This window comes from Amblyomma maculatum, chromosome 1 (genome assembly GCF_055883805.1).
Source record: "Amblyomma maculatum isolate TAMU_Amacu chromosome 1, ASM5588380v1, whole genome shotgun sequence".
NCBI classification, from domain to species: Eukaryota; Metazoa; Arthropoda; class Arachnida; order Ixodida; family Ixodidae; genus Amblyomma; species Amblyomma maculatum.
In genome coordinates, this window is record NC_139344.1 from 270,741,758 (window position 1) to 270,752,339 (window position 10,582).

The following is a 10,582-nucleotide window of genomic DNA, read 5'->3' on the forward strand; positions in this document are numbered from 1 at the left end:
TGCCAAGCCTGTGACGGTCACCGTGTCGCCCGGCGCCGCCAGCCCTCGTGCACTGGCGGCGCCGAGAAACGCCGTCGACGCCGTCCAGTGTGTTTCCATCGGTCGCCGCTACAACTTCGCGCATGCGCAGAAAACTCCGCAAAAGGTGAAAGTAGCGACACTCTCCTCCACTCCGGCGCTTTCCTCCTCGAATATCCTCGCCCGCCGGCTGGTGGTGGTGGTGGTGAAAAACTTTATAGACCTCCTTCATGTTTGCAAACAAACAAGACGATCGAGGTGGCGCTGCTCTCGTCAGCGATCCCACGGTAGGCAAAAAGCACGACCGCGGCACTGTGGCCAAGCTTGTCAAGGCTATGTTATTGTGATTTGTAGGCGCCTTCTTGGCAGACCACATGCTAGTATTTCGTGGGCCTCAGCGGTGAGGACTGAAGCGATAAATTGAGAAACTCTACGTACACGGCGTGCAGCGTACGGACCCACACGCCGTACCGATGAAGATTGAGTTCAAAGCGCACAAGAGAAGCGTTGCTGCCAGCCAGGGAAAATGAGCGACGTTGACATCTATTTGCTGTTTTCTCAAAAAAAAAAAAAAATTAAGCGCGGAACGCATTGAGGATTACAAAGCTTCGGATGCTTACAACTACTTTGAGTCGAGTAACCTGACGGTGATTTTTCTCGCTCATAAATAGCGCGCGCAAACCGCAAACGTAGTCCGCTCGAATCATATCATTGCGTTATCGGATGGGAGGCAGATGAGCGTTCTTGGTAACCACGAAACACTGCCGCTAGCATCGAGCGGCTGCATGGTTAAGATGATTTAGGTTAGCACGGCAACAGTAGCCTTGACACCACACTAATTTGCGTATCATTTCGTTATTCGTTGAAATCACAACGCTGCGCGTCTGTTATATCTGCTCTGTTCGTGGGCGGCAGTCGTCGTTAATGGTAGCAATTTTATCACGGGTAGTCACGCCGTTAGCTTGCATTACAATTACGAGCAGCAGCGGCCAATGTGGTTACGTGGGTTCCGGTAAAAACGTCCCAGGAAAAAATAGTCCCGGAAAAAAGGGCCCAGGATAAAACGTCCCTAAACAGGTGTAATCAAACGTACTGCTAAGTCGAGCTTTCGCTTTGCCTGGTGCTCGGCTTATTAGCGATGAATTGCGCTCATTGTAATAAACTTTTAGTGTTTTATCTTACTATGGTTTTAGCTTGAACATTATTTATGTTTTGATCCCCGCCGTTTTATTTGTTTTTTTCACGTTCTGTAGTTCTTTTACTAAAGGCTTAGACTTAGTTTCTTCGTGTCTAGCCGCAGTAATGTATGCTACAGTGCTTCCTTCTACCCGTCCGCTTGAAATTTGCAAAAAATGGTAATGATGCCGTGCGTTCGCAAAAAAAAAAAAAAAAAAAAGAACATTATGGTGCCGAAATTTGTGCGGTTGAGGACAAGCACGTCTCTCAAATTTGTAATACTAGCCGGGTGATTAGAGCTATAAAAGAGCGATATTTCCTAGCTTGGAAACTGGGAACTATGCACTGCATGCATAATACTCGCTGGATGTTGTATAGTGGTGGGGTTCTTTCTTTTTTTTTTTTTTCGCGATGCTTTCTCGCCAAGCCTTCTCCAGTTCCTGCAAACGCGTAAAGCACCCAGAGGACCCAGTGCCCAAACAATAATTACATTTATTCCAAAAAAAAAAGGCACCTAATAAGATGCTTAATTTTTTGCGAAGTGAGTTCCGGGCAGTTTTTCAGTCAATTTCACGGTGACATTTTTTCCTAGGGACCGCTTCCTGAGGGGACCGCTCTGGGCGTTTTTTCCGGGGCCGTATATTCCAGGGACCTTTTCTTCGGGGCTGTATCTTCTGGGGACCTCTTTTCTGGGGCCGTTTTTACCTTCACCCGTGGTTTCGTAGTCAGGGCGGTCCAGTTCGGTCTCGGCCACTGTGGCCGCGCTAATGAAGGATAAACCCCACAACTCGCATTCACAATCAGCCGCTGTGAATACAAATAAACGCGCTCGGCATAAATAAAAAAATGCATCTCTATTCCAAAACAGTAGCTACCAACGTGAAGTGGGAATCTTCATCAGGAACTAAATTAAAATAATTTGACGTGAACGCGGCGAAGGTTAGCCATGCAACATATATGTCACGGATTGAGGTATGCAACACAGATCTCTCGCGTAGCAGCTCATTGCATGCACATATACATACAATTACCAAAGTGAAAAAAAGAACGGGCTTGAGGAATAGTTTGCATAGATAAACATCTATGCATGCTCCAACAAAGAAACAGGCCTACGCATTACAACATATATATATGACTGCCTCGTCTACATATATTACCTGCGCACCCACGCCCGCACCGGCATTAAAACAGTACCAAACAGAACCAAACTTTAGTTATTCGCGACCTTTCATTCGGTAGACCGCTCTGGCGTAAAGGTAAATAAGCTCCAGTTTAGCCGTGACGAAGTGTTTGCCGCATATTCGATGAGCAGGCGGCGGTATCCAGCCTTGGCGCTTCACCGCGGCGGCCCACAACAGTTTACGGCGACCATTGTCGGCCACAAACCTGTGCAAGCTTACTAAACATCCTCTTGTGTGCCTTTCAGCACATGTCATAGCGACGCGATTAGGCGGCATGGTGCTCTGCATTTCCCGGCAGCCATCGCACAGTCACGGTAGGCAAATCGACTGAAGCGTTGTTGTGCCTACCACGCGAAAGTCACTAACGAAGGCAGCGCCACCGCATTTTCATGACGTAGCCGGAGTGAAGGAGGTCTATAGCCTTAAGGGATTACATGCTAATGACGGGTCGGCTCTTGGCTGCGTGCTGTGGCCGGAAGCTGGTGCTTCCCAGCGACACCCAAAGCCCAGTCCGTCAGCCGCTTTTGAACGGCCGGGTCAGAGCTGGACACCGCAGCCTCCCATCGCTCGAGGTCGGAGAGTTGACAAGTGGCTGGAGGGTGGAATTCCGAGCATTTGATCATAATATGCTCAAAATCAGCTTTAGGTGCCCCAGACAGGGTGCACTGCGGCGAGAACAGTCCTGGACGGATCAAAGATAAGAAAGCAGGGGATGGGAATGTACGGGACTGAAGCTGGCGCCACGTCACCTGTTGTAGCTTAGTCATAGATTTATGAGGAGGAGGGTAGATGGTTCGTTGATCACGGTAATGAACAGAGATTTCGGGATACGATACCGCTCGCGAGCATCTCCCCAGACAGTGGCAGTCCCTGCTCGGCTGACGTATCCTCGAGCAAAAGAGTGAGCTGCTTCGTTGCCTGGGTGACCCGTGTGAGCGGGCACCCATATTAGTTGAATAGGGTGTTCGGGGGGGGGGAGGGAGGCGAGGAACCGGAAGGCTGGGGTAGAGATCCGGCCGCGGGCGAAGTTCCGTACGGCGGATTTAGAATCGCTAAAGATGGTTGTGGCTCGGGTAGTAGCTATGGCGAGGGCAACCGCCGCCTCCTCCGCCTCCAGGGAAGTGGAGGCAAAAGTTGTACCGGCCGCGACCACTTGCAAAGAGTTGGAAACAGCGCTGAGGGCGAACGCTGGGCGGGAGGGGTATGAGGCATCTGGCTGGAAGCCATAGTGTTTGTAAAGAGCTTCTGCGCGTGCCTTGCGGCGAGTGACATGGTGCTCTGGGTGCATATTCTTTGGCAGGGGATGCACCTTAAGAAGGCGGTGTATCGCAGGAGGAAGTGTATGTTGTGTAGAGCAGTGACCGGGAGGTGAGAGATGGATGCGAGCAAGGATGTTCCGGTCGGTGAGGGTAGATGATAATCGCTCCAACTGGGCTGAGCGATGGGCTTCCGTGAGCTCAGTTAGGGAGTTATGGATGCCCATGTGAAGAAGGCGTTCATTGGAGGTGTAGCGGGGTAAGTTGAGGGCGGCCTTGTACGCCTGTCGGATAAGGGCGCGTTAACCTTGTCTTCCTCCACCCGCGTCAGGAAAAGGTAGGGGAGCGAGTACACAACACGGCTCAGGACAAATGCCTGTACCAGGCGTCTGAGGTCATGCTCGCGCATGCCACGATGGCGATTGGCTATGCGGCGAATGAGGCGGATTGTTTGATGAACCATCACCGTCAGCTTAGTGATGGTTGCGGTATTCTTGCCATTGTTTTGTATCAGAATACCAAGAATCCTGATGTCCACTTCTGGTATCCGGGTGTTGTCAATTGTCAAGAAGATGGGGGGGAGGAGGGCCTTTGTCTGTACGACACCTAGGAGTTCGGAGTATGAGAAGCTCCGATTTGGTAGGGGAACAAGCCAAGCCGACATTTGCGGCAAAAGATACTACAATGTCTGCTCCGGCTTGTAATGTATCTTCCATGGCGCCAATGTTAAATCCTCGTTGGACCCGTGCGGTGCGGGCCCGGAACAAGCTCTAGCCCAACCTGAAGCAAGCCTCGGACAGCGGCGCGTCCGCGTCTGCTGGAGCTTTGACAAGTTCGGACAACCTTGCTTCCGCGCCGAAAGGCAAGGCTTCCACTCTCAAGCTGAAGAGGCATGCTCCGGTCACCGTGCCGACGTCTGTCCCAAGGAGAAGACTGACCTGTGTTCCCGCTGCGGCGTTGCCCATCCACCCAAGCAAACGACGGACTGCACGCCCAGGTGCATCTTATGCGGTGAAGCCCGCCGGCTGCGCGCGCTGCACACGGCATGCTTTTTTGGGGCAGCGCTCCTTCGCCGTCCGGGAAATTGGCTGGCACGCGCGCGCGTTCTTAAGTTTGCGCTTTTTCCACTCTCTGTTATCGAATAAAGGCACGAGTAAGACAGGCGACTCGCTTGACTGTACCTCGAGTCACATAAATTAGCGTCTCGTACGCGCAATGAAAGTGCAAATTACGAGCGCTTGTGGCATAAACAAAAACCGCTTGCTGCATACACCTCACCATTCCTTTTGACTTTTCAATACCGTGTGTCTCAGCACAGCATAATATATTATTCATAATATTTACTATATATTTGAACATTCCTGAATATTCTCAGCATACCGATGCTCAGTTAAATGTAGATTCACCTCACACTAATTTTAGCGGAAGTAAAGTTTATGCAGCTGTTAACGAGCGGAGTTCCAGAAATCCGATGGTTGCTAGCAACAGGCTGGAACATTTGCTTTGATGGTCATCCTAAAATTTTTAATAAGGTTTAGACTGAGTTTGGTACCGCGCAGTGCACATGCAGCTGCTTAATTGTTTTCGTAGTTAGGAATTTTCGCGGCTGCTTGAAAACGATCGAATATCAACTTTTTTCTGTTAGGCATGAAACGGATCTAACTCCTGCTGTCGGCGGCCTTGAAGTGACGTCGAGCCGAAACCGAGAACCAAGATCAGGGCACCGATTTCCCGTCGTCCGAGGGAAGTTTGGTTGGTTTGGTTTGTGAGGTTTAACGTCCCAAAGCGACTCAGGCTATGAGAGACGCCGTAGTGGAGGACTCCGGTAATTTCGACCACCTGGGGTTCTTTAACGTGCACTGACATCGCACAGCACACGGGCGCCTTGCTTTTCGCCTCCATCGAAAAGCTGCCGCCGAGGTCGGGATTCGATCCCGCGCCCTTGGGAACAGTAGTCGAGCGCCGTAACCACTGCGCCACCCCGGCGGGGTGTCCGAGGGAAGTGTCATCCGTACCCCAAAATGTGGCCCTGTCGACCACCGATACTTGACCTTTTCAAAAGTTCATCCACATTGGTGTCAACCCTAATTTTAGTATGACCAATATTTATTTTTCTTTTGTTTCGACTAGACAAAAGAAACATGACCCAGAACACTTTCACCTCTTCTAGTGGCAAAATGTGGAAGAAATACAGGCCTTATGCCGATAACTGCGACAGGGTGCGCCCGTACAAAATACTCGTATATCAACTCGACCAAACAGCATTGTTTTCTTTCTACACACTAAACCTCTCGGGTCCACGGCCGACGGCTGCTCTACGCTACGAAAATAGAAATGACGCCCGTTAACTAGGCACATAATTAAGGAGGCCCACCTAATTTTGGGCGTCAAGACTGAGTTGGCCATACTCAAATTTAGTTATAGACACCGATTTACGGTCAGACTCGGACCAGCTCAAATGTTGGGACTTCAGAGGGCCAAATTTCGGGGGTGGCCCTTCTAAATTTGGAGATTACCACTGAATTCTTCATACTCAAATAGGTCGGACACCAACTTTGGTCAAATTCGGACGAGGTCAAATTTTAGGGGTCCAGAGAGGTAAATTTTGAGAATAGGCCACCTAGGTTTGGAGGTCACCACTCAATTCGCCATACGCAAATTAGATTAGACACCAATTTGGTCAAATTCGGACGAGGTCAGACTTCGGGGGTTTCTGGGGCTACATTCTGAGGGAGGCCCACCGAAATATGGACGTAACCAGTAAATTCGCCATATTCAAACTAGGTTGACACCAATGTTTGCCAGATTAGGACAAGGTCTAATTTCGAGGGTCTAAAGAGACAAAATTTTGATGTTCGGATATATATACACTCTGTGGACAAGTTCTGCGGAAGAGTCCTGTACACGCTCCTGTGGCATAAGCCTATTAATGAATTAACAATCTCCCTCATTGCACGTGTTAGCGTTGAAAAGCGAAACCTTTAGTTAGAAATTAAAGCTGCTAGTGTATGCGCATTGTATGCATCAGCAGTCGCTATTATGTAGCACGTTGAGCGGAACCACGAAGTCAAAACAATAACGCGCATAACGACGCAAAATAATCAGTGAATTAAGTGAGATTGTCAGCTTTGTGATGCGCTTGCAAGAAGTTTCATGCCGCTTGGAACAAATGCACAGTACATCGCAGAGGCAGCAGAGGTGATTTGTCTTCGTCGGGGTGATGTTCTTGCGGCCGATGTTGTTGAACCACTTTTTTATTCGAATGGTGTCCTTCTTTCCGCTCGGAATTGCGAAAAGAATGAAGCCTTCTTCACAACAGCTTGTGCAATTAAATACGCAGCAACTCACCATAGCGCTGCACTAAAACAGCGCGAATAGCGCGAAGTGCAAGCGCGGAATGATAGAGAGCTTGCTCCTAGCAACGGCGGCTGCCCAAAAAATGGCGCCGGCTAAAAATGAAAACAAAAAAAGAGCGAACTTTTCACGCGCTTTTTCCCGGTGTCGGCCCGCGGAGCCAATCACCGTTGAGAAGAGCGCCGATGGGAGAGTTGAGAGAGGAGGATCTGCGAGGGAGCGCGGGACGGCGGCAAAGTTCACAGAAAGTGGTTACTTTCATATCATCAAGGGATTATAGAGGTTCACGGATTCGCGCTGCGTAGGTTATCGATGCTAAGCGTCGCTCGTTTGTCGCGCTCGATTCGGAGTATAAAGAAAAGTAAACATGCATGAATACATCGGGATTCTGCATTAACCAGACTGATTATGTAAATAGATGTGCAGCTGAATTTTCGCCTGAGTTTTTTAATAGCTCCGATAGCTAGCATACGTTGAAGGCAGTATATTGATCATATTTTTCGTTGTGGCCTCGAATGTTAGCAAATAAAAGCAAGAAAAAAAAAGTCCTCAAAGCATCTTGAACCATTGCACCTCAAGCTTACACATGCACTTGGTTACAAACTTCGCTCGACACGCGACACCTGCCCAGTCTTCTGCTTAGTGTTAAGGCGTTGGCGGCTATACTTTGCGCCAGTACAGCAAGTCGTGTGCAGTGCAGCTTGATGAAGAGCATGTCACACGGTTAAATTCAGCGCAGCTCCTAAAGAAGTAAAATTTGGGCTAGTTGCCCATGAATGGGCATAATTTTTCTATCCTACTCTGTTACATTAGAGAACAATAGGCGCCCTTATATTGGAACCAAAATATCCTACCTGAAGGTTGTGTGTACAGTGGTTTTACACTTGTATAGAATGGTATGCTGAAAGGAGGGCTTTATTCTGTCACAAAAGTATACATTATATGGCAAACTGTTTAAAACATAATTCAGAAGAAATATAATTAGTACATTCTGTAAACTTGGTAGCCGAACGATGCACTCACAGGCACAACCCAACACTTTTCGAGAACATGGGTGCACACGCGCACGCACACATACGAGTTTCAGCAAGTACACTTCAGCACCTATACAGCGTGCATTCACCCCGGCGTGCAAATTTTCGAACGACGCAGAGCGGGCCCTACTGGGCTCCCATACTACAGCTCAGGAGATGAACTGGAAACAATGATTGTTGACCTAGACAGGAAAAGTAGAAAGGTAGGCTTGAAAATCAATATGCAGAAGACTAAGGTAATGTTCAACAGCCTCGGGAAGGAACAGCAGTTTACGTTAGGTAGCGAAGCACTGGAAGTAGTAGGCGAATATGTCTACTTAGGACAGGTAGTAACCGCATATCCGGACCATGAAAAGGAAATAACAAGAATAATAAGATTGGGATGGAGCGCATTTGGCAAGCACTCGCAGATTATGATTAGCAGCTTACCGGTATCGCTCAAGAGGAAAGTATACAACAGTTGCATCTTACCTGTACTCACCTATGGGGCTGAAACGTGGAAGATGACGAAGCCAATGTGAGCGGACGCGCTTCGCTTCGGCTTCAATTCCGACAAGCTTCTGGCCGGATACAATTGCCCCATTCCGCATATGTTGGTGCATTCTGCAAGATCTCCCTGAGCAGGATCTGTGGAGGCAAGTCTGTTGTCCGTGAGTGCCTTCTTTGGCCGCCCGTGGATTGTGAACTGCCAAGCGGACATCGCGGAGCTAACCCTAGCTCCCGGTTATGAGCCTTACGCCGCTTAGTCATGAGCACGATGACCAAGAGTGTGATGAAGGGGAGCGCGGAGGTCGGCGCCAGCCACGCTGTCGCGTCTGGCGTCATGCCATGCTTCTTCGCAAGCAGCTGTCGGAAGCCACTGACGAGGAAGGGCAGTCCACGCAGATGAATAAGGGCCCATCCACTCACGGTCGCGGCGGTAGTGACGAGGCGGAAGGTGGCCGTGGTCAGACATCGTCCACCGTCGCCAGCAGAAGGCCATCGGACAATTATGCGGAACACCTGGAAATAAAACTCGACATGGGCGGAGAACAACATCAAATCGAGGAGGCTTCGGGCGTCGATGATTTCTTGATCCCTGACGGGGGGTTCTTCATCGACGCCGAAGAGGCAAATACCAACCAGACAGAGGACTTAGACGACTGTCCATCGACGTCCTCGGACTCCGAAGGATCGGTTAGACCCAGGTGTGGATCTAATCAGACATCGGCTCAAGGTCTGGCGAATATTCAAGAGACGAACGAATTTCCTGCAGCGTCGCCGGTCAATGTGAGCCCCGAACTAGGGAAGGCAGTGAACGAAGCCATGGAGACCTCACCACCGCAGCGGGAACGCGAGGCCGATATCTACCCACTGCAAGACGAAAATGCGGAGCGTTGGACTCTTGTTTCTTCCAAACGGCGCCCAAAAAAGAAAGTCTCGAATTTCGCTGTGCAGCATAGCGAAGTCATTTTGCAGCCAGGCGAGCCCCGGAAAGAAACAAAAAAACAAGATAGCGCCGAAAGCCGCAGCTGGCAGAGCAGTGGCGCACGCGAATGGTGTGACGCGCTCTATATCAAAACATCTGGCGGGAGCACAGCGGCATATAAGGCCACGTCCACCGCCGCTACCGAAGGATGATATCAAGATCATCTACCGCCCCAAGGGAGGTATAAAAATTAGCGAAATCCGTGTCGACCAGGCAACGCAAGCCCTCGTCGCGGCCAGCGGAGGAAAGATCAGGGAACAAGACTTCATCATGAGACTCCGGCCCGGTTCGAACATCATGATTGCGAGCACGCCCGACCTGGACATCGCCGACGTGCTCAGGAAGATCGAAAAGCTCACTATAAATGACCAAACCTATGAAACCAACACCTATCCAGCCCTACCGGACGACCTTAAGCGTGCCGTCATCCACGGCGTTATGCCGGGGCAATCACCGGCCCTACTGAAATCGAGGCTCCGGCTTCGATCCCAAGGAGAGGAGATCCGCGAAGCGAGAATGCTGGGCAGGTCGGAAACGGCGCTCATCACGTTCGACGGCCCGTATATCCCGCAGTGGGTCATTTACTGTTCTGGAGAATTCAAGACCCATATCGTCCTACGAGGCAGATCTGCTACGTATGCGGAAAGCAAGGCCACCGTTCGGACGTCTGTCCAATGCCGAACACCAAACTCTGCAGGACGTCACGACCCACCAGAAGGGCACCAGTGCAAGGCGAAATGCATGGTGTGCCAAGTCGACCAAGTCACCAGAGAGTGCCGTCGACGCCTCAAGACTACTTACGAGCTCCGGGGCAGCACGACCGGCGTCCGGCAGTCCAGGCAACAACACTGGCAGCGGCAGCAACAACAACTGCAGCAGCTGCAGCGGGAGCCCCAGTAGCAATTGCAACAATTGCAGCAGCAGAACCTGAGTCAAGAGCGCCGAACCAGGTAGCTGAGCTCGGAACGGGACCATGGCCGCTCCTCGAGCCAAGGCCATAGCATAGTGCAAGATCGCAGCTAGAGCCGATCCAGGGATGCCTCTTTCCCGCCGCTAAACCGGTCAACGGCCAAGCTGGAGCAGCAACAGCAGCAG